Source organism: Lynx rufus, unplaced genomic scaffold (assembly GCF_022079265.1).
Source record: "Lynx rufus isolate CCGP_SWC_20201006 ecotype Redwood Valley unplaced genomic scaffold, mLynRuf1.p SCAF_17, whole genome shotgun sequence".
NCBI classification, from domain to species: Eukaryota; Metazoa; Chordata; class Mammalia; order Carnivora; family Felidae; genus Lynx; species Lynx rufus.
The window spans coordinates 21,662,643-21,687,279 of record NW_025814831.1 but is presented as its reverse complement, the minus strand read 5'-3'; the positions used below and the strand labels follow the sequence as shown (position 1 = coordinate 21,687,279).

Below are 24,637 nucleotides of genomic sequence, written 5' to 3'. Positions count from 1 at the left end.
CTTCTCCCAATAAAACTTCTGGAAGTCAATACACATGACTTTGTTTTCAAAAACACACATTAAAAATGGCAGATATAGGGCTGTTCAAAGACTGAAAACAGAAGATAAAGGAAATTGGCTGAAATAAGAACGCTTCTCCAGTAGAACGGGCAATAGAAGTGTCCTAGGTCAGGTTCAGGGAGAAAGTCTCTGCACCTAAGATTTGTATGCAAAGTTGGGGGGGGGGGAGGGGTCATTAGGGAGATTCTCAGGAAGCCAAGGCCTGAGGAAAGCAGAGTTGGGCAGAGGGAGTTGAAGTGTAAGAGCTGTTAAAGGAGAGTCCTCAGAAAATCCTATGGGGAGTTTGGGACCTGGCACAATTCTTCAAAAGTTACCCCAGTTTGAGGTCAGGGAACCAGACCTTCATGCAGGAGGAGAATCATGAGGTTAGGATTGCCCCATGGGTGGGGCGGGGGGGAAGGGTTTGGCTGGAAAAGGCCCGAACAGGGATTCAGCGGAGAGGTGTCTGCCCACATTGACACAAACTAAAGGAACTGACGACTCCAGTTGGGCAAAGAATCTGGGCTGCACATCACAGCGTGCATACAAGAGAATTTTATGTTACTGGAAAATGATAATATTTACAAAATCCCTTCAATTTTATTCAGGAAGCTCTAGTACACCAAAAGCATATGATTATAAAAGGGCCAGAGTGTGGTTTCAAGCTGGAACTCAATATCTTAGTATCTTTGTGACAAAAAGCAAGTTTCTCAAACTTTCTCTGTATCTTCAATGCAAAAATGGAATGTTAACACAGACCTCACAGGCTTGTTGTGAGTCTTTAATTGAAGTCCTCTACAGAACTAACAAAAAACAAAGAAACAAAACAACACTTGGGAAATTTTGCTAGTAATTATATTGAAGTGGGACATTCCTTTTTACACAAAGCACAGAAACCTAGAAATCTTAAAGGGAAAGTTTGTGGCATTTTTTTTAACTTTGCAGAGACCTTTAATTTATAACACAAGTAAATATGTGCAACATTTAAAAGAAGGCTATTTTTAAATATCTCCAAGCATTTTGTGAAAGACAGGATAAGGCCAAGCATCCACTCTAAAAAATGGGGAAAAAAACATACAGATGTAATTCCAAAATAAAAACAAACCAAAAAAATCAAAATACAAATTGTATATAACCATATGGTACAATGTTCAATATAATGCATAATTAGAAATTAAAAACTGAAATAAAAACGTGAAACAACTGGGGCGCCTGGGTGGCGCAGTCGGTTAAGCGTCCGACTTCAGCCAGGTCACGATCTCGCGGTCTGTGAGTTCGAGCCCCACGTCGGGCTCTGGGCTGATGGCTCGGAGCCTGGAGCCTGTTTCCGATTCTGTGTCTCCCTCTCTCTCTGCCCCTCGCCCGTTCATGCTCTGTCTCTCTCTGTCCCAAAAATAAATAAAAACGTTGAAAAAAATTAAAAAAAAAAAAAACGTGAAACAACTTTCCACTTTTCTAAAAGCAAAAAACCTAAAGGAAAAGGAAGTTACAGGATACATGGTCAGTGAAAACCCACCAGTTTTGGACCATGGTTGGTGGAAGTGTGAATCAGTACGATCTCTTTGGAGAATAGTTTAGAAATAGGTATTAAATTAAAAATAAACCCACCTTTTGACCTAGCAATTTAATCTTAAACTGTGTATTACTGATTCATTTATGCCTGCATCACTATTTCTTGTAGCACTATTTGTAGTAGGAAGGGACCAAAACAACCTGTCTTTACCTTAGTAATGGATTAGTTCAATAATAAGTTAATATTCATTTAATAGATTAATTTATGTTCTGAGCACAATAAGATAATGTATGTCCAAGATAAATTAAATGAAAAATAAAAGCAATATATGGAAGACTGTAAAATATGCTCCCAGTTATGTAAACAATTATATAAGAATATGTGGCTATATTTTTATGTAAACTGTATAGAGAAGAAAAATGAATGGAGGTTTATCCACAAATATCTGCCTCTAGAAGCGGAGATTGGGGATTTGGAATGAGAAAGAGACTAACTTTTTTCATTGTGTACAGTTTATATGGCTTGCTTTGTGAACAATATGGGTTTTTTTTAATTTAAAATATAGTTAAAATGAAAATTCCACACCAGGCACTTAGTCTGCCTCATTTAATGTTCCATCACTGTTACTTGGAGCTCTAACTGACAACGAGAAAACATTAGATGCGATCGAATGAATCCACATGTGAATATCACATAGCAAATTTAGAATTGCCATTGTATATCTCTAGCTCAGGTTCTTCTCTTGAGTTCCAGAAAAACATTTCAACTATGTTTCTGGAACTTCTACTCAAGTGTTGCATAGCTACTTCATACTTAGTACATTCAAAACTTGGGTCTGTAGTCACTACTGTATGATTTCTTTCTAAACTCTATCTTAATAGTATTAGTGTCCATTGAAAACTTAATGTAAGATTTGCTCTCTTTCATTTTATCACTGATGGTATTGATATTAATCTGGCTCACTTGACCTCCTGTGATAGAATCTTGCCTCTCTCCTTTGTAATATTGATTTATATAGCTAGAGGGAGATTTCTGAAGTATAATTACTAGCATCTAACTCGTGAGTTTAAAACTCTTTAGTGATCTCCCTGTCCCTGGAGAATAAATTCCCAAATGTTGCATATGGCCTGTTATGGCGCTCCATGCTTGATGCTCTTCATGATTGTACAGCCTTATCTATAGGTAGTCCTGCAACTGAACTACTTTTATTCTACTTGTGACATGTTATTTCATGCTTCTATACCTTCAGATGCTCTTTCCTCTGGCTAAATTGCCCTATCCCCTGCCTTTTTCCCCTAGAAAATACCCTTTTATCTCTTAATGTACGGCATAAAAGTCATGTCCTTGAGAAGCCATTAGATCAGAGATTCTCATATTCCCAAATGGGCTTCTAAGACTACACTTACAAAATGACGAGCTAACTCTCTTGCGTTAGACTCTCTGCACTAGATTACCATTCAGGGGTTTGACTAACAAAACAGTACAAAGGTGAAAGAAGATGGGAAGATCGCTCTAGGTAAACATCAAGTGGGCAAAATTAGAACTGATACCATAAGAACCCTGATTTCATTTAAAGAAAAGAACTAAAAATTATTACCTGCTATATGCAAGTCATGATTTTCCTAAACCCTTCCCAAATTTTTAATAGTCTCTTTTATTAAACTCTATTTTCTGCCAGGACCCTTGCTGACATGCAGGCTCATTCCAAATAACTGATTGAGTTCATATTCATAGTAATTGCTAAGCTGTGTTACATTACAAGTGCATCTTTACCAATAATTCTTTCTTCAAAATTGTGTACTCTCAATTATTTTGTGTGAGAGACTTTGTGAGAACTACTTTATAAGATAATCTACATTCCTCTGAGGACAATTTTGTTAAATGTTGTTGCTCTTCTATTCTGGCAAATGGGGCAAATTGTAAGGAGAAAACATCGTCTTTTCCCTCATGTTTTGTGGTCCCTGCTCTGTGTTTTTATCTTTTTCTCTGCACCCTTCAGGAAATTCATATTTTATGTATCTATAAGCATATAATTATCCATCAATTTATTCATTTTAAAGCAGTTTCCCAGGGGCGCCTGGGTGGCTCAGTTGGTTAAGTCTCTGACTCTTGATTTCAGCTCAGGTCGGGATCTCTCGGTTTATGAGTTTGAGCCCCACATTGGGCTCTGTGCTGATAGTGCAGAGCCTGCTTGGGATTCTCTCTCTCTCTCTCCCTCTCCCTCTCCCTCTCCCTCTCCCTCTCCCTCTCTCCCTCTCTCCCTCTCTCCCTCTCTCCCTCTCTCTCCTACAATAAACTTAAAAAAGAAATAATTTCCCCTATCTAATTTACATTATTGACTTTACAGACTGAGATCCTTTCTTGATCAGAATTCTGAATTCCCTTTGTGGAAATCCAACATCAAGAAAGTTCTGAAAATAATTCATTCAAATGTAACATTAATGTTAATGATAAAAACTGCTAATATTTGATGAGAATTATTGATCTAGAAATGGAGAAGGAAAATTTTTACGCACACTGATTATTAGTCAAGCTATAAGTGTACAACCAACTTTAACCAAATAACTTTCACTTTTTCTGTAGGTAAGAATAACTGATTTTGTGGTTTATTTGGTTGGTAATGTGGAAATGTGCAACAATAATGCTAAAAACACATTTTAAATTAGCAAAACAAGAATTAAGAGATAGGAAGAACTGTATGCAATAAAAAAAACTAATTAGATTTGTTTCTTTAATGGGAGAACATATCAATTAGGCACATTATAGGAGATATTGTTCAGTATTTTCATGCAGTATTTGATTTAATCTCCACAACAATTTTCCCTAAAAGGATTACCACTTTTCTTTTGTTGTTGAAGAAATTACGGCTCTGAGAGAATTTCAATCCTGTTAAAAGAAACACAACTGTATAGGACACTCAGTACTGGAACCTCAGACTCTAAGTGTATTCATTACAATCACTTTATCACTTTCTCTAACAACTCCCAAATCGTGATAGCTTTTGTTTCTTTTTTAAAGAATGGGATATTTCTTTTTATCTTTCCATCTAGTTGTTTAACTAGCTATCTTTATGTTTGTAGGTATGAATAGAAAAGTACCTATTTGTTAATCATGGATAGTTCAGATAGTGGGATTCAAGTAACTTTTAAAATACTGTTCTCTTAGTTAGCATTGATTCTTAAAGAAATTAGTATGTGTTGTTTTTGCAATTGCTATTCCAAAATAATTGACATATTGCCTCCATAAATGTTTAGAAGGTCCCATACCTCATTTAATGTCAAACCATGGATCTGTCATTTTTTTGTTTTATTGAGATCTAATTGACATATAACATTGCATTGTCCAATGTGTACAACATAATTTATTATATATGTATTGCAAAATAATTACCACAGTAAGTTAACATCCAAACCTCACATAGTGATATTTTTTTTCTTGTGATGAGAACTTTTAAGATTTACTTTCTTAGCAACTTGCAAATATACAATATTGTTAAATATAGTCACCATGCTGCACATTGCATCCCCAGAACATATTTATCTTATAACTACAAGTTCTTACCCTTTGATTACCTTTACTCATTTCCTCCACCACAGCTGCCAACTTTGGAAACCATCAATCTGTTCTCTATATATGTGTGTTTGCGTTTTGTTTTGTTTTGTTTTGTTTTAGATATCACATATAAGTGAGATCATTCAGTGTTTGTCTTTATCTGTCTGATTTAATTCACTAGCATAATACTCTCAAGGTCCATTCATGTTGTCACAAATGACAGGATTTTTTTACGGCTGAATAATATTCTGTGTGTGTGTGTGTGTGTGTGTGTGTGTGTGTACGCGCACACATGTAGCTACAAGTAGAGAGAGCATGAACGGGGGAGGGTCAGAAAGAGAGGGAGACACAGAATCTGAAACAGGCTCCAGGCTCTGAGCTGTCAGCACAGAGCCCAATGCGGGGCTCGAACTCACAGACCGCGAGATCATGACCTGAGCTGAAGTCAGACGCTTAACCGACTGAGCCACCCAGGCACTCATTCATTCATATCCCTTGATAGGCTCTAGGGTCTGAGCTGTCAGCATAGAGTCCAAGGTGCGGCTGGGACTCACAGACCGCGAGATCATGACCTGAGCTGAAGTCAGACGCTTAACAGACTGAGCCACCCAGGCACCCCTCTACCACCTTTTCTTTATCCATTCATCCACCAATGGACACTTAGGTTGTTTCTATGTCTTGGCTATTATAAATAATGCAGTAGTGAACATGGAGATGCCAGTATCTTTATAAGATAGTGATTTTTTCCCTTTGGTTATATACTCAGAAGTGGAATTGCTGTATCATATGGTAGTTCTATTTTTATTTTTTTGAGGAATCTCTATACTGTTTTCCATAGTGGCTGTACCAATTTACATCTTCAGCCATGAACAAAGGTTTCCTTTTCTCCACATTTTTGCAAACACTTGTTATATCTTGCATTTTTTATAATAGTCATTGTAATAGGTCTGAGATGTTATCTCATTATGATGATTAGTGATGTTGAGCACCTTTTCATGTACCTTTTGACCATTTATATGTCTTCTTTGGAAAAAGGCCTATTCAGTTCCTCTGCTCATGTTGTAATCAGGCTTTTTATTGTTTTCTTTGTTATTGAGTTGTAGGAGTTATTTACATATTTTGGGTATTAATTCCTTATCAGATATATGATTTGCAAATAGTTTCTCCTATTCAGTAGTTTTTTGTTTGTTGATGGTTCCTTTTGCAACTTTTTAGCTTGATGTAGTCTTACTTGTTTATTTTTAGTTTTGTTGCCTTTGTTTTTGGTGTCAAATCCAAAAAAAAAAAATGATCACTAAAACTGATGTCAAGGAGTTTTTCCTATGTTTTCTCCCACTAGTTTTATGGTTTTAGGTCTTACATTCAAGTCTTGCATACATCTTGAATTGATTTTTATGTTGGTTTAAGATAGTAATCCAGTTTTATTTTTTTTACATGTGGCAGTCAAATCCTGATAGTTTCACACCATATACTCTGTGTACGTGTGTATCTTGCTCATACTGTAGTAAGTGCAGTTGAGATGGTGTTGAGAAAAGAGCACTCTCACCTCATTCCGTGCAGTTGTGCAAGATTCCAGAATGGGGACTCTGCTGTATCAAACGTACAGCTACAAGGTCACCATAAACTGACAAAAAAGAGGAAAGAGAGAAAGAAGGATCACATAAGACGTTTTATAGGCCAGTCCTGGCAGTGTTGCATGTGAAACCCACACACATTCCCTTGGCTAGTCATATTTCACATCTAAATAAAAGAAGGGCTAATAAAGGAGTCTAAGCATGTGCCCAGTAGAAAAGGGAAATGGAAGCTGTGACCAACTAACAAGCTGTAGCCGTAAAAAGTTGGGAGCCCTTTACTAAAATTAAATCATAACGGCCTGTTACCAATCACTAACTTTCCCAGTAAACCATCAATTACATTAATGTGTAATCCCAGTATTTCACAGCACTGGGCTAGATCTGCAGGACTATACCTGAATTTAGGTCTCTAAGAGTCTCCATGGCTGCTTTGTTTTTTAGGGGAGAGCTTGACTTATGAGTGCTGCTTATCACATTAATTTCTTGTAAAGATGTTTATTACTTTTCAATTAAATTTGTGAGAAACTATCTAGGAAAACTTGACCCACTTCTAACCCCTGAACCTGAGCCTAAGAATATAATTCTGCTTCAGTATTAAAAAGTCACTCATTCCCTCACCTAATTCAGCAACTTACTAAAATAAATCTGTATTTCTATAGATCTGTGTCCATTATGAAAATGGGATCACTTGGAAAATATCTCTTTCAATGAAAACACCAATAACATAAAAAAAAGATAGCCATTAAATTTAATTCCCTAATCCTCAGCAAACTCATAATTATTTTCATACATTTCTTAAATGAATTTATGGTAAGAATAATTTTACATCAGCCTGGTGTGGTCCATGTAGGTAGAAATATTTATTTCAAAGTACATTTCAATGAAAGTAAAATATAAAAAATACCATGTTCAGATCTTTGACTTCTGAAAATCTGCTTTGCGAATAAAAAATACAATAGACAAGTTACAACAACTACAGAGATATCAGTTATCACACACCAAATATATGTGCAAATTTTACATGGTTTATTTCATCCTAGAGGAGCCGAAAATGCTTCATTATGGACAGAAATTATCTCGTAATAGAACATTCATCACTTCTATAATACAAGTCCTTTCAGAACAGACCAAGCACACTGTTACTGACAACTCAAAGGCAACTTTTGAAAGGACTAAAACTGAAGGTTATTTTTGCCTTTCTCATTTTAAGACTTTCCAAAAGCACAGAAAAGTTCTAGCCATTATTTTTCCCTATTATGTGTGTGGAAATGGAGTCAGAAAGCTAATGATTTCATCTGTCATATGAATTTCACTGTCTTTAAGTATTGTTAATAAAATTATGGCATCTTCTTATTGTGCTTTCTGCAGTGACCAAGAAGTGATAGAGGACTTGGCTCATCTTGAATGGATCTGAAAGATAATTGGACAGGTTTTATAACTGTCTAAAATAGAGGCCAGCAAACTATGGTTCATGGGTGAAATTGAGCCATCTACCTATATTTTTGTATGTACCACAAACTAACAATGATTCTTTTACATTTTTATTGTTAAAAAAATCAGATTACTTCATGATACATAAGAAGTATTTGAAATTCTGGTGACCAAAAATAAAACTTTACCAAAATACAGCTACACTCATTCATTTATATATTCCGTGACTGCTTTTGAACAAGAATGGCAGAGTTCTGTAGTTGTATCAGACTATTTGGCCTACAAAGTCTAAAATATTTTCTTCTTGATCCTTTCTAAAAGAAGTTCACTGATTTCTCATCTGAAGCAAAATGGAAGTTAAAGCATTTCTCACTTAGAAAAATAGGGTTCAGTAGGGTAATGGCAATATGTGATCTAAGACCAGTATAATGTGCATCACTATGTCCCCCAGATGAGATGATTAAGAATGAGTTTGCATTTTACATAAACTCAGCTGAGTCACAACAAAATTAACCTGACAATTAATTCCTTACATCTTCAACTTCTGAATGCCCAAGGAAAAGTAAGGGGAGAGAGGATGTGGAAGGAAATAAAATCATGTAGATTCAATCAGAAATGATTTATAGAAAAAAATACATAATTATTATCTAATAACATAAAAAAGTGAACACATTTCAGGTGGCTATCTTTCACCTTAATCTGCAAAAAAAAAAAAAAAAGCTGATCTGGTACAAAGGATATTTGTTTATGACAGCAACAATTTGAAACCCTTAGGGGAATGCATAGCATGTTGCCTATGAGAAATGTGGATGAATTTTATCGCTTAGTGTCTATGGTTAAGCAAAATCAAATAAGATAACACAAATACATAGGCATCTGAACAAATGGCAAAGAACATTATTTCTGTGGTTCTGTGATGTGGCTTAAATATCTTTATCCATCACTGAGACCTGTAGACTTCCAGTATTAATTTAGACTTGCTGACAGTTGTGTGGGAGGAATGGTGTCAAAAATACAGCCATACACTTTTCACCCCTTAGTTAAATGTCACTCACAGTTTCCAACATGAGCCTTTTATTGACTGAGTTTTCACCTCGGAGGTGAAGATTGGCAGCCCAGAATGCCTGGTTGTTCTCGACTGGTTATTTGTTTGATGCGGAGTCAAATAAATGCTTAAGTCAATCAAGAGATTTCCAATTGCTTTTGAATTTGCAGGGTGCAAATAAAGCTTTGCCTTTGAATGGATAGCAGATTTAACTTCATATTACAAGACACACATCTATGTCATTAAAAGCACTATTTTTAAAATTGTTCCTATGTAGAAAATAAGGTAACAAGCGAAAAAAAAAAAAGTGGATTCTGGCCAACATTCTGACATATTTTTCCCTTAGGGATTTAGAACAAAATTGTTACCATTAGTTCATAATGTGAATTGATGCCTCAGGATATTTTTAGGGAAGAAAAACTTTAAAACAAATGAGAAATCATATCCATCTAAAACAGCTACAGGCAAAAGGTGTTATGCTTTGTGATAAATTGGGATGTGGCTTTTAAATAAGCAACTCTCAATTTTCAGTTCTAACACTTCTTGCTTTCTATCATATATTCTGGGTATTACAAGTAAATTGTCTCCAAAGAACATTGTTTATCATGAGTACCAATGATGACTGCAAACAAATTACCCATCCTTGCATTTTAAACATAAACTACCTAAAAAATGTACATGATAAAGTCTAAAAATAAGGTTCTGAAAAAGTTGGCTTATATTTTATAACTTGTCACCATCAAACAATGATATGAAAACAGTGGGGACCTACTGTAAAATATCTTTTGAATAATGCATTCAGAACTGATATGTTCAGAATATAACCTTATTCAATAACATGATTCTAATGAGTTTATTGGTTCATGAACTGCACTCACAGGCTTTTTGTTTGTTTAACTCTTGGTAAGTGATCCTGGATGAAGTATGAAAACCCATTCTCTCTCTTAACCAGGCAGGCAAAGTGATGTTGAGATGGTTGATTGTAACTCTGAGAAGGAACATATTAGGACAACTAAAAGCATCAACTAACCCATTACTAAGGGCTTACTTTGTGCTTGGTCCTGTTCTACATAAATACTATTAATATCCCTAACATAGGTACTATGAATAACTTCATTTTACAGAGGAGGACAGAGATATTTAGAAAAACTAAGGAGTGTTGTCAAGATTACACACAAGTAAATGGAATGGAAATGAAGAATGATGTGATATGGCTACTCCAACGTCTTCCATAAAACAGTAACTAATACACATTCTTCCTCATAGATTTTAACCCTGAAATATTTTGTATTGATTGTAAAAGCAGTCAATATACTAACATTAGATTTATAGGAATACATTTATTGACAGATGATCTATAAGAAAAAATAAGTCTCGGACTTGCTATGCATATTAGTCGTTACTGTTTTGAATTTCTATAGTATGACTGGGCTAGGATGTTGGAACCAGAGGAGATGATAGAGTCCCAACTCCACCTCTTATTAGCTTTGGGGCATGAATCGTTCTGAATGGGTTTCTCCTCTAATCAAGTAAGTCTAATGAAAACATGCACATCACATTCTTATGAGAATTAAAGAGGAAATGTAATTAAAATGGTCTTTATGAAACATAAGGTGCATAGAGTTACAAGTTGCAAATACAAAAATATCACATAATCCTATATAATAGGAAACATTCTAACAACAAATGCATGGTCTTATTTATGTACATGTCAGTTTTTATTTTATTTTGATATCCCTTAGTATTTATTATTATAGAATCAGGTCCTAAAAACTGAAAAGAAAAAAAAAATGTTTGCATGTCACTAGCATAGGTATTGACAACCAGGGTATTAGCATTACTTGGCTGCATTCTGTGTGTGTTCTTTTCAAGTTTTATCACAAAAGTTGTTGGGAATTTCAGAGGACATTTCTGCAGATAATGGTTTCAACTGGACTTTTAAATACACAAGATGGTTTATTTAAATGTATTTTCCGTGAACAACTGGAGCCTTTGGAAGTATCAGTGCTCACCCAGTGAGAAAATGCTATTTAGTCCATAAATGGAAGCCGGGTGTTTTTTTATTAGATGCTATGACTGATGGAAGATTGGGTGTGATCCTTACTAGTGGCTGGTTCTACACCTTGCATAGAATTTCCAGGATTTACTTTCTTCTCAATTATGAAGACTTGGTTATAAGCTTACCGGTTGGCAATCCATGACAGGTTTACTGAGGGCAAAATAAGTGTATGGCTCTTTGCTGCTAGTTCAGTTAATGGCACAAACATCTATAGAAATGATAATTAGCATCCTCCATCAATCCACAGCTCAAATATCTGCTTTTTCACAGAAGTTCTAAATCATTTAGGAAATAGATCGAAGAAGAGCAAGAAAGGGAAGGAAAGAGAGTGACTCATTTTCCCACACACTTGGGCCATCTGGATGTGTCTGCTTTCCTTCTATCTCTATTTCGTCCTCTAAGAGTGGACATGTGTGTTCTCTTATAAACAATATATCTTGCTGGTAAGTTTTCAAAATCAACCTTGTTGAAACAGAAGAAGTGAGAGAGGGCACAAATTTATTATTATTTTTTAAATAGTCTCTACACCTAACATGGAGCTCGAATTTACAATATTGAGATCAAGAGTTGCATGCTCTACTGACTAAGCCAGGCAGGCATAAATTGAGAGGGCATAAATTTAAAGAAGGCATAAATTTAAAGAAGTGTTTAAAAAATGTGTCCTTGGAAAGAATAAAGCCTGCCAAACACTGTTGTATGTATAAGGGACTGATGGTAGCTGCTGCTTAGGATGAGAAATGATAGTTTGCAAAATAACTCTTTTTTTTTTTTAACGTTTATTTATTTTTGGGACAGAGAGAGACAGAGCATGAACGGGGGAGGGGCAGAGAGAGAGGGAGACACAGAATCAGAAACAGGCTCCAGGCTCTGAGCCATCAGCCCAGAGCCTGACGCGGGGCTCGAACTCACGGACCGCGAGATCGTGACCTGGCTGAAGTCGGACGCTCAACCGACTGCGCCACCCAGGCGCCCCTAAAATAACTCTTTTTAAATGTTTATTTATTTGAGAGAGAGAAAGAGACAGAGAGAGAGAAGGGCAGGGGGAGGCAGAGAGAATCCCAAGCAGGCTCTACACTGTCAGCACAGAACCTAACATGGGGCTTGATCTCAGGAACCGTGAGATCGGACTTAATTGACTGAGCCACCCAGGTGCCCCAAAGAACTCTTAAGTTCTGCTCTTGCCTCTCTTTAATATTACCTTGGATGATCATTTCTTGACCCCAAGAACTCACTATGCCTTTTATTTTGAACTTGAAAAGCAAGAAGGTAAGTATCGACCTAATTTGATTGTTGGGTAGGAACAAAGATGAGTATATAATTTTATAGCTAGTCAAATTGTCATTTAAGTAATATGAAGACGTGAACTCATAGAAATAGTAGCATGGTGGTTTCTGAGGGCTGAGAGTGGGGGAAATGAGCTAATGTTGGTGAAATGATCCAAGCCCCCAGCTTTAAGATGAGTAAGTTCTGAACATCTAGCGTATAGCATGGTGACGATAATTAATGATACTCTATTGTTTACTTGAAAATTGTTGATAGTAGATCTTAAATGTTACTATCGCACATATAAAAGGTAATTATGTGAGTGGATGGAGGTGTCAATTAACTATATTGTGCTAATCATTTTGCAGTATGTATATGTATCAAGTCATCATACTGTATACCTTAAACTTCTATGTTATATGTCAGTAATATCAAAGCTACAAAAAAAGGTAAAATAAACATGGGAGAAATAAACCCACTGGTACATCCTGGGTTATATGCCCACTCATAAGAGACAAGGATGGCAGCATGCTGCAAAATGAAAAATATAGCAAGAGTATATAACCCTTCCAACCATGTATAATCCCAAAATACAGCATCATGGAGGATAGAAGCCAGAATTCAAGAGAAATACTCAATAATTGGGTCCAGAAATTTTAGCTATTTCCTCTCTAAAGAAGAAGTAGATTAAGCAGAAAAATAAGAGTTAAAATCTGAATAATATAAAGGAAATTATTAACCTGATAAAGATTATACATCTATGACTATAAAGCAAAGCAAATAAAATACATTCTGAATGGGGAAATCTGTTCCGTGTTCTTGGGTGAAACAACTTATAAATGTTTCAGTTTCTCCCAAATTAATCTGTACATTTAATAAAATTGTGAAAATAAACCTACCCGATAAGAGCAGGCAAATTCTATTTTTTCAGAGCTATTCTACCAAAGGAGTCAGCCACCATCACTGACTGCATTTTGCAGGAGACTCAAAAGCAGGCAGAAAAGTGGGAAAGCTTTATAGTGGAAAAAAAGGGAAGGCTTTAAGTATGTTCCTATGGTATGTGGTGTGGTAAAACCATAGACTAAATAGAAGAGTGGTATCCTTTGTGATTGGGTAGGGGTTCATATTTGGCTTTCTCTGGTTGTCCTAAGGTAGAAGTGGGGACAAAACTTAGGAAAGCTGTCTGTTATTAACCAAGTCCTGGCACTTTTGGGCCAATTGTCACAGGGGTTATTGTTTGGTTTCTTTGACTATTTACTAGTGGTAGTGGTCTGACTGTCCACACAAGAGGCTAATTGCTATAGATAATGGGTTGGTTTCCTGGACTGCTTACTTCAGATTGTGGGTCAAAATACTATTGTTATGTATGATCTGGACATTTTATATTCAGTCCTTCACAGTCAGAATCAGTGACTGATGAATTTTAGGAGAGACCCTCACAAATTAAAAATTTGTGTTGAAGAACTAAGGACCCTAGAGAGATAATTTAACTTCAGAAATGAATAAGGAGGAAAGATTTATGGTAAAATACATACTAAATGTCATATTAATAAAAATAATATGTTAATGACAGTGTGTCTTAAACACACAAATGGAATAAAATGGTTATTTCAAAAAGAGTTCCATATATATTTGGGAAACTAATTCCCCATGATTAAAATGACACCATGAATAATTTGTAAAGGACAAACTATTTAACAGACGGCATCAGGAAAATAACTTCACTAAGAAGAAGATTAAACTGAACTCTGAATTCTAATTATGAGCATCGAAGAGTCAAAGATAAATCTACAAATTTAATAGACTACCACAAGAGAAAATATCTTTTTAAATAAAACTACAAAAGTAGAAATTCTACAAAAAGTAAAATAAAATAAATAATAAATAATAAATAAATAATAAATAATAATAAATTATTATTATAATAAATAAATAATAAATAATAAAAAATAAATAATAAAACTACAAAAGTAGAATTTCTACAAAAGTAGAAATTATAAAGATAGCACAAAAATTCTTTTTTAATTTTTTTTTTTCAACGTTTATTTATTTTTGGGACAGAGAGAGACAGAGCATGAACGGGGGAGGGGCAGAGAGAGAGGGAGACACAGAATCGGAAACAGGCTCCAGGCTCTGAGCCATCAGCCCAGAGCCCGACGCGGGGCTCGAACTCACGGACCGCGAGAAAGTGACCTGGCTGAAGTCGGACGCTTAACCGACTGCGCCACCCAGGCGCCCCACGATAGCACAAAAATTCTTAGCAAAGGATAAAAGAGCAATTTAAATAAATACTAGGTGAAAAGAAGATACTTGTAATTCTAATTTTAAAGAAGAGCAGTAATGGATAAAATCTAAAATTAGCCAGGTTATCAAAAATAAAATAACAAGACTCCAATTAGAAAAATGAGCAAGGAACACCATATAGAGGCAGTTTAGAAATAAGAAAAGCCCAAAGACAAGCATATCTACAGATGCTCAATTTCATCAAGAAAGAAAGAAAGAAACCCCAAAAGATATCCCCCTCACCTAGCAAGGTGGCAAAGATTAGAAAGTGTATCTACCAAAATATTGGTGGACGTGTAGGCCCCCTTAGGTACTGTTAATGTGAGTGTAGACTGGTGCAACCATTCTGAAGAGCAATCTGGCAGTGCTTGGTCAAAATCAGTATATTTATAGATACCTTCTGATGCACCAGTCACCTATCTGGGAATATGCCCCAAGGAAATATTTGCATAGCAACATAGTCATCTGAGGATGTTGCTGGAGGTGTTGTTTACATAGCCAGGAGCTGGAGGCGATTTAGATAGCCATCTTTCAGGGAATGACAAAACATCGTAGATCTTCATTCTGGAATACTGCATAGCAGTAGAGGGGACATAAAAAACATGTACACAGCAATGTGAAAAAAGCATATTGCCAAGTTAAATAAAAAATAGAAGGAATTTATGGGGGAAAAAAAAACTACAAAATGCATTTGTAAGAGTGTATATAAATCAAGTGCCGTAACCACATAAGAACAGTTGCATATGGGAGAAAGTAAGAGTAGGGATGAGTTAAAAAGAAATGAACAAATTAATAAATGGAACAAGAGAGACCCAGTGCAAGCCAATGATGAGAATGTTTTATTAACTAAGGATCTGTAGTAACTCAGATTTATATACTTAAGGACATAAGTAAGTGCATATAAACTAAAAGCATTTATTCTGCCTTGTCCTAGCAAATAGCAAATTGCTCTTAGGCTCTAAGCAGAGAGGGGTGTGGTCAGAGTATGGGTACTAGCATTGTCATCATCAGGAGCCCTGAAGATTACACAGGCACAATACCAGAGCTTATACAAGAGAAAGATAGGGACTTATTAACATATGCTGTATTATTAACATAATGCTCTAATTATTAGCATAATGCTGCAGGAGTGTGATGGGAAGACATCCCCCCTACCCCCACCCCAGAAGCAAAGACAAACCACTAAAAAAGAGCTACAGATCATCTTACCTGATCAACATCAGCCATCATCCAAACTGATAGCCTATGGATGAATGAGCAAGGGGGTTCTGAACTATTCAAATATCCCCTCTGATATCCTTCCATGTTGTGAATCATCTTGGTTAATCTGGTGGCACAGCAATAGTATCAATAGTAGCTCTTAGATTTAGATCTTTGCAGAAAGAGACAGATTTTATATATTTTTTAACTTTTCTAGAAATTTAGAAAAAATAACATTCACATCTAAGCATTTTAGAAACGTAGATTTTGCACAACTGCACCTGCTTCATTTTAGTAGTGTCTGTCAACAAATGCATGCATCATTTAGTCTTTAATTCCATCAACATCTATTAATTATTTGGGCCTGACACTCTGTTGGGTGCTAAGAATATGTGACTTTGAAAAATGTGTAGTCGCTTTCCTTGAGGAACTCAGATATAAATATTTTCTTATGCACAAAAATCAGAGCCAGAAGTATAAATAGAAAAAAACACATCTCAGTAGCAGGTGAGATGAAGGGACAAGGCGGATAGAAAAGCATGTGCAAAAACAGAAGTTTGAGAGTTTGGCTTCTTTATGGAATGTTGAGAATATTTTCCAGCAAGAGGGATCGGTACTTAGGAGGGAGTCTGAAAAGGAATATAGTTAGTGCAGTTGAGACTGGCTTATAAATGGTTTTCAGTGACATCATCATGGATCTACACCTCACTAGAAGAAAATGGAAGAAGTATCTTGGGTTTTAAGTAGAGGGTGATATGATCCACTTGACAGTTTGAGCAGTAATTTTGGCAATGCATTCTTTCTAGGCTGAGATTTAGTTTCTAGTGTAAATGTGGGCAGAGGGCTGAATAATAAGTGCATTTCATCTCAAGAGAATATGCTCCTGTTATTCTCCCATTCACCCCAAGTACTCATTAACACATTACTTCAAAAATGTGTACTTTGAAGTCAACTCCTATCTCATGGACATATCTCAAATCCGAAATATTTATCAAACTATTCTAGCTCCACAGGAGGTTTTTTCTGTGCTCATCTGTTACCTAGGGATTGTTCCTGCTCCTGCTCTTTTATTTGATATTTTTGTATTGGTTTTGAAAATAATAATTAGGTTCCTATGTTTATCATACAAAAAACAATTTTACCTGGAGTATGGCAAGGAAAAAGAGACCTGTGTCTCTCTGGCAAATAGTTTTATTCTCCTTTCTCTAATTTTCTTACTTTGGCATAAAAAATAAAATAAACAGAGGGAGACTGAGAAAGGAGGGGGACCTGAAAGAGAATGTGGCTCATCTTGGATCTGTGAAATCTGACAAAGTGTATTGAAATAGAAATATGGAGGTATGCTGTTTGCTATGCAGGTTAATATTGTGGTATGCGTAAAAGTTCTGGAAAACGTTTCTCTGTTATATAGAAGTTCAACAAGACTTTATTTAGTTGTTGTTGTTGTTGTTTTTTTATATAATGTGTAGTATTTTGTGTGTGTGTGTGTGTCCACAAACTTACCCACGTATAGCTATCTTATTATTTAGATGTAGACCTTGATTTGCTGCCACTAGTCTGGCACAAAATTTTTTATAGGAATAGTTTTGGATGAGAAACAATGTCATCAATAAAAAAAAAACAAATATATACTTTATAGGCCCTGTTCCAAGAACCCCTGCTACTGTTTATTTGGCTGTTTTGCACATCAGTGTTATTAGATGATAATGAGACAATATAATAGGTTATGTTACAAAATGCTAATCATTTACTGCCACATTAGGTTTTTTTTTAGTTCAGGTAAATTTATTTTAGAAATGTTGGGAAATTCATAATGTAAAAACCTTATGAATCTGTTCCTTCCTCTTTGGCAACACCTTGTGTATAAACCATGCCTGCCTTGCCTTTATGTATTCATGTATCTCGCAAAGTAGAATTTTATTTCACTTATCAATATCATGGTAATTTTTTCATATTGTAAAAAAGAAAATTCTTAAAAGCATAGTGTTATGGATACAGATTATTCTATAATAATGGATGCTCTAATTTGAAAAACTTTATAGCATAGAGATTAGGAACCTGAGCTCCAGAGCCAGATACCGTTTTTTTAAAAAAAATGTTTTTAGAGAGTGAGCACAAGCTGGGGAAAGGAGCAAAGAGGTGGGGGAAATCTTAAGCAGATTCCACACTTATCATGAAGCCCAACGTAGGGATTGATCCTACAGCCCTGGGATCATGACCTGAGCAGAAATCTAGCTGGTCACTCAACTGACTAAGCCACTCAAGTGTTCCAATACCTGAGCTTTAATTACCATTTCACCATGACTGATATGTGAACTTGAATAAATTCTTTAACCTCTTACTCTCTGTTTCCAAATATGAAAACTAAAAGGAATACCTACTCAATAGAGTTGTTCTTCTAATTAGATGGTTTTATATATGTAGAGCAATTTATGTATCCAGCAATGCGTAGATATGATACATACAATATAAATAATAGATATCATTTTTTAGATTCCATATTGATAGCCATTTGGGTTGTTTCCAACTTTATAGACGTTTGAATAACAATACGCTTAACAAATTTGAGTATAAATCTCTCAAAGAATATTACAGCCAAATGATTTGTAATTTGATATATACTGCAAAATCACCTTCCAGAATAGTTACAAAATTTACACTATTATCTGTCAGGTTGGGAGAGACTGCTTGAGAAGCATTAACATGCCTCGTAATTAAGTAGAATACATTTTATTGGCAGAAAAATTAAATATTTTCTTTATAATCTATAATTTTTCATTTTTAAAATTTCCTTGTTTTATCTTTCCTTTTTGATTTCTTCTTTGAGACATAGTTTTAATAGTTTTAGTATTCTATAGATGATATTTAATTCGTTTTGGGGGTGTTTTTTGTTTATATTTGAATGTCTTGAGTGGAAATTATCTGCCTCATTTATGATTTTAGCTTGTGCAGACTTTTTAATATTGTTTTTCTGACTTACATGTTTTCCTGGCATATTTGTGATTATTAGCTTATCATCTTATTTTAGTTTTATTGTGTCTTCTGTGTTAGACCATGTCTTGAAAATACCAAACATTTGGACTTTGTTTCATGTTTGATCTGTCTTCTAATACTGAAATTTAACTCATTCGCATTTATTGCTTTAATTAAAATACTTGTTCTTGAATCTGTCATCTTTCTTGTCTTGATGTTAGGTGTTTACTGTTTATTCTTTTCCTCTTAATTTTGTTAAATATAACTAATGCCTTCCTTTCCTCCTTTGTTTTCTCTGTGGGAAATTACATCCATTAGTATAATGGTTATTATTAGTTACATCTGTTTTTATCTAATTTCAAAGTTCTTAAACCCTATCAGGTCTTCTGGTTCAAAATAATTTTTGACTAAAGCCTTTACCAGAATCTCTTTAGTTTCACACTAAAATATGCATAAAAACTAAAACAATCCTTGCCAGAAAAAGGGATTCTAGACTATTTGAGGAATGTCCACTACCTGTAAGTATGATCTTCCTGCTATAGGTGTAACTCAGGAACCAGATTGATAGAGCAAAAGGTAGCTGGACAGTTATGTACCTCCCTCCATGTCTGACTAATACAAAAGCTCAGATTCTGAGCCACTGGGAATATTAGATATAGCTGTTCATAGAAAATGGAGGAACACATGATACACGCAAGCAGAGTATGTTGCTCCTTTAGAAGAGAAAGAGCATATGAAAAAGAAATTAGCAAATACAATAAAAAAGCAACCTAGCCAACAGGACAGAGGTACTGCAGGGGCTCAGACCAGCAGAAGTAAGTCTGTCACTCTTCCAGGCCCAAAGAGTTTGATTCCCAGTAATTGAAGGAGAAAATGTTGGAGAGATCATAGGTATGTGTAATTTTACATTGTTCTTGACAAATTTTTTACTGTGGGAATACAATAGTAGTCAATACTGACAGTTACTGGACCTCAAACTACTCTCAAGTACAAAAATGTCCTGGAAAACAAACAAATAAAACCCCATAACACATTCCCAATTTATCAAGAAGGAAACAGCAGATGTTTTGATTATAATACATTTTAAGCAAATCAGCCTCTTAGCTAGAAATATGTTCACTTGAAAAAAAATATGTATGCTGGCTTCAAAGAGATGGAATCATAGAACAGATTAAAAGTGAATAAGTTAGGAGTGTCTGGATGGCTCAGTTAAGTGTCCTACTCTTGATTTCAGCTCAGGTCATGATCTCACAGTTCGTGAGATTGAGCCCTCTGTCAGGCTTTGTGCTGTCAGCTTGGGATTTTCTCTCTCCTTCTCTCTCTGCCTTTCCTATAACTGTTCTCTTTCTCTCTAAATAAATAAATAAACAAACATTAAGAAAAAGTAAGTTATCAAGGACTAGAGCTCTGAATTTGAGGCTGCATATAAATTTGCATAGTGTAAAAATTCTATTTGGAATGCTTTATTAACCTGACATTTGCAATTGACATATCATATACATCAGTGTGTGCCACTAAGACCAATCAGAGTTGTGTAAGATCATCAGACATTGTGCAATTGATCTTTGGGAAAACTGGAAGAGGGAACCACCTCTTCTGAAACCTGCCAGTATCTCTGACTGCATTCAGCAAGTATATATCTCATGCAGTTAATCCCTAGGGTTTTTCATTAATGAAAGTCAACTTCAAGTCTTCCCATATTGGTTTCCTAAATATGAATCTTGTAAAGTGGATGATGGTGATTATGATGAAGACGGTAATAAAGCCCACCATTTAATGAGACATATGTTTACCTAGTTTTGTGATGTTATTTATATTTACCGCAATTAAACCTTCCAACAATGCTGCTATTATCTCCATTTCATAGGTAAAGAAAATGCTCATGAGAAAGAATGTAATTCACAGTGACATAGTTATAAAGAAATATCATTGGGATTTAACACAGCTACTTGACTCCAAACACTGAGATTTCTATCTCTTAATGGTGCTGTGCATATCATGTAGTCAGTTGATGCTGTTTGCTCTCTATAAGGTTTGGTTATATTCCCAGAGAGAACAGGGCTTGTTGACAAAAATGTGCCCCTCCAAGTCTCCAGGAAGACATTTTAACTAAATTACATCTCGTCTATTGCTATAATGAGGTAGGTCTTTCACAAAAATTCAGAGTTCCTTCCATTTTGTTTTCCTATACAAAGTATAATTGTATTTTGTTTCTGTTGTGTTGAATCATAGCCTTTTTTTTAAATTTTTTTTTTCAACGTTTATTTATTTTTGGGACAGAGAGAGACAGAGCATGAACGGGGGAGGGACAGAGAGAGGGAGACACAGAATCGGAAACAGGCTCCAGGCTCTGAGCCATCAGCCCAGAGCCTGACGCGGGGCTCGAACTCACGGACCGTGAGATCGTGACCTGGCTGAAGTCAGACGCTTAACCGACTGCGCCACCCAGGCGCCCCTCATAGCCTTTTTTTAATCCTTTAAGGAAGACTGGAATGTTAATAATGATAAGCTGTTAGGAAAAATTAGTTTTCCATCAATGAGATATTATTTGTATTTAAGTGCTAGGAATCAGCTCATTCACTAGAGTGTGAACCTGATATGCCATTTTTTTCCCCCATCTTCTTTCTGGTCTTCCCACTAGTATCAATGAAACTGCCCTGTATATTTATTTTTCTTTTTAATGAGACATGATGATTGGAACACATGAGTTGAAAATAAAACTATTTATAGTGAATTATTTGTATTTTGGTAGGAAAGTCGGAAAAATTGTTCTGTAATTCAAGAGAATATACCCACAAGTGAGTAGGTGGGACCCCAAAGAGGGATGACAAAAGGGGCAATTTGAAAGAAAAGAACAATCCCTATTTATATATTTGCCTTAAATTCTACCTCCTTCTACGATTTTAACTCCATATGCTTTCTACCTATTTAAAGATTAGTAGGGAAAAGGCAAGAATAAATATAGGTACAGACTTTCTTGTATCAAATTTGGCCATTATAAACAATTTCATGATCCCTTCTGGTCTTTCTGGAAACACCTCTGGCAAAGACTTGCAGGATATTGCATCTTTTACTGTAATCATACTAAGGTCCAGGGCTTTAATTGTGTTGTGGTATCTTAAATTGATTAGTATCTTTGCATTGAGGCAAGCTAACCAAAATCTTAGGAGATTACAAAGTAAACTAGAATTCCATTATATTAATAGATATGTCAAAAGCACTGTAATATTTTACTGGATGACCAGTACAATTCTTTCCTCTGAGAAACCTACTTAATTAACTGGCACATAATAAAATGTTTGTTAAGCATCATTTTAGCTAAGAGAGAGTTCGTTCAGTAACCTTGATGAGCAAAATCCTAAAAGCCTGATACATCGATCTCTACTGTTAGGTGTACTTGATTCTTTTCCTGGGACTGTTATGAAAATGTTACCAAAAACTGGGTGGCTTAAAATAATAGGAATGCATTCTCTAACAGCTCTGAAGGACAGAAGTCTGAAATCAAGATGTTAGAGGGCCACACTCTATCTGGAGGCTCCCTTCTTTGTCTCTTCCAACTTCTGAAAGCCAGAGGTATCAAGTGCCTTCCTTGGCTTGAGGCAACATCACTCCCATCTCTGCTTCTATAGTCACATCACCTTCTCCCATGTTTGTCTTCTCTTTGTCTTACAAGGACACTTGTTACTGGATTTAGGTCCTATCTGAGTAATTCAGGATAATCTCTTTTCAAGATTCTTTTTGTTTTAAATTGTTTTTGAATGTTTATTCTTGAGAGAGAGAGACAGAGGGCACAAGCGGCGGGGGGGGGGGGGGGGGCAGAAAGAGACGGAGAGAGAATCTGAAGCAGGCTTCAGGCTCTGAGCTATCAGCACAGAGCCCAGTGTGGGGCTTGGACTCACAAACTGTGATATCATGACCTGAGCCAAAGTCAGATGCTTAACTGAGTGAGCCACCCACATGCCCCTCATTTCAAGATCCTTAATTACATCTACAAAGATCTTTTTTTTTTTTAACGTTTATTTATTTTTGAGACAGAGAGAGAGCATGAACGGGGGAGGGTCACAGAGAGAGGGAGACACAGAATCTGAAACAGGCTCCAGTCTCTGAGCTGTCAGCACAGAGCCGACGCGGGGCTCGAACCCACGGACTGTGAGATCATGACCTGAGCCGAAGTCAGACGCTCAACCGACCGAGCCACCCAGGCGCCCCTACAAAGATCTTTTATTCCAAACAAAGTCACACCCACAGTTTCCAGGGGCATAAACATTAAAAACAACAACAACAACAACAGAATGCTTCACCAATTTGTGTGTCATCCCTGCCATGCCAGTCTTCTCTGTAGTGTTCCAATTTTAATGCATGTGCTGACAAAGTGAGCACCACTGCCATTTTTTGAGATCATCAGTCAGTCCACTACAGGCATCATATACTTGAGAACTAGAGTATCAAATGTCCATTTGTCCAGGTGCTGTCTCCCTCTGCAGTAGATAGTATGAAGGGTACATAGATCCTGGGCCCCTTATTTTCCTTTGACCTCTTCCTTTCTTGATTTTTAAGTAGAACCTCCCCCTTTCATTAACTCACTTCATATATTTTAGAAACTGACAGAGACATAGCATAAAAGAAAGTAAGTGGTATGAGATAACTTTGTAGAGATGGAGACCACATAATGTAGCATCTTGAGGCAATAGGAAAAATGTGAAGTTTACTCAAAATAAAGTGGAATACTTATAACTAGTGAAATTTATCTATATTTTTACCCATGTTGAATTATGAGTGTCTTCATACATATCTCCATATATGTAAATGTCTAGGCTCAAGAACACTCTTTCTTGTCTAGATACAACACTGGAACTTTCAATACAGACAAGTTGAGAATAACTTCCATGGGGGCCAATGCAAATGAAAAGAAGATATGTTTATATTGCTGTTTCCATGTCTTAGAATTCAGTTTTTCCATTCCTCCTGTAAGGTGCTAACTGATGTTGGTTAAAGGATCAATATAGAGTTGGTTTTGCAAGACAGTGTGGACAAGACGCAGAAACTGTGTCAGGATTTCCAATTTTGCTACTGTTCTTTCGACTTCTGAACATCACATATTCTGCATTCTGGGTTGACCCCAGAAGGTACTACAACACCTTTCCCCTTCCTCCACCTAACTCCTACTCACGTACACACAATTTTTTGTCATTTTTGTCAAACCATCATCTGTTCCTCCTTTGTTAGTTTTCTCCCAAACCAGTACACAATCCATCTCCTTAACTTAAGCAGCTTCTAGAATCCTATTGCATCCCCCCACCACTAGTCAGTGATAAATTAGAACAGTCCTACATCTATGCCAGCCCTTTTTTTTCTCTGCCTAAATACCTAAATATTCATGTTCTTGAACTTCTCATTCACTCACCACTTCACAAAATATACTGATTTCAGTGTTCATATATAATGTTAAGAGTTTATTTTATGTTACTGTTAAATGTTTGCACAGTTGTCTGGATGGAGCCTTCCATCTGTCCACACAAAGGAGCAGACATTCCACATTATGTCAATGGGTTGTTTCTAATGACATATGCACTCAGATGGAATGTGAAAATGAGACTGCAGAAAGTTTGACCCATATGTGCAAAGAGAAAGAACATTTATGTTAATGCTCATTATCTGACTATTAGAAACCTCTATCAATCAATCCACTGTAAGGTGTCAGTAGT

The 24,637-nt window shown here is 35.9% G+C and overlaps 1 pseudogene; it reads right to left on the bottom strand.

Moving 5' to 3' along the window:
• Window positions 1-23,213: 23,213 nt before the first annotated feature.
• LOC124512742 (uncharacterized) lies at window positions 23,214-23,312 on the bottom strand (annotated as a pseudogene).
• Between the last annotated feature and the right edge of the window lie 1,325 nt (window positions 23,313-24,637).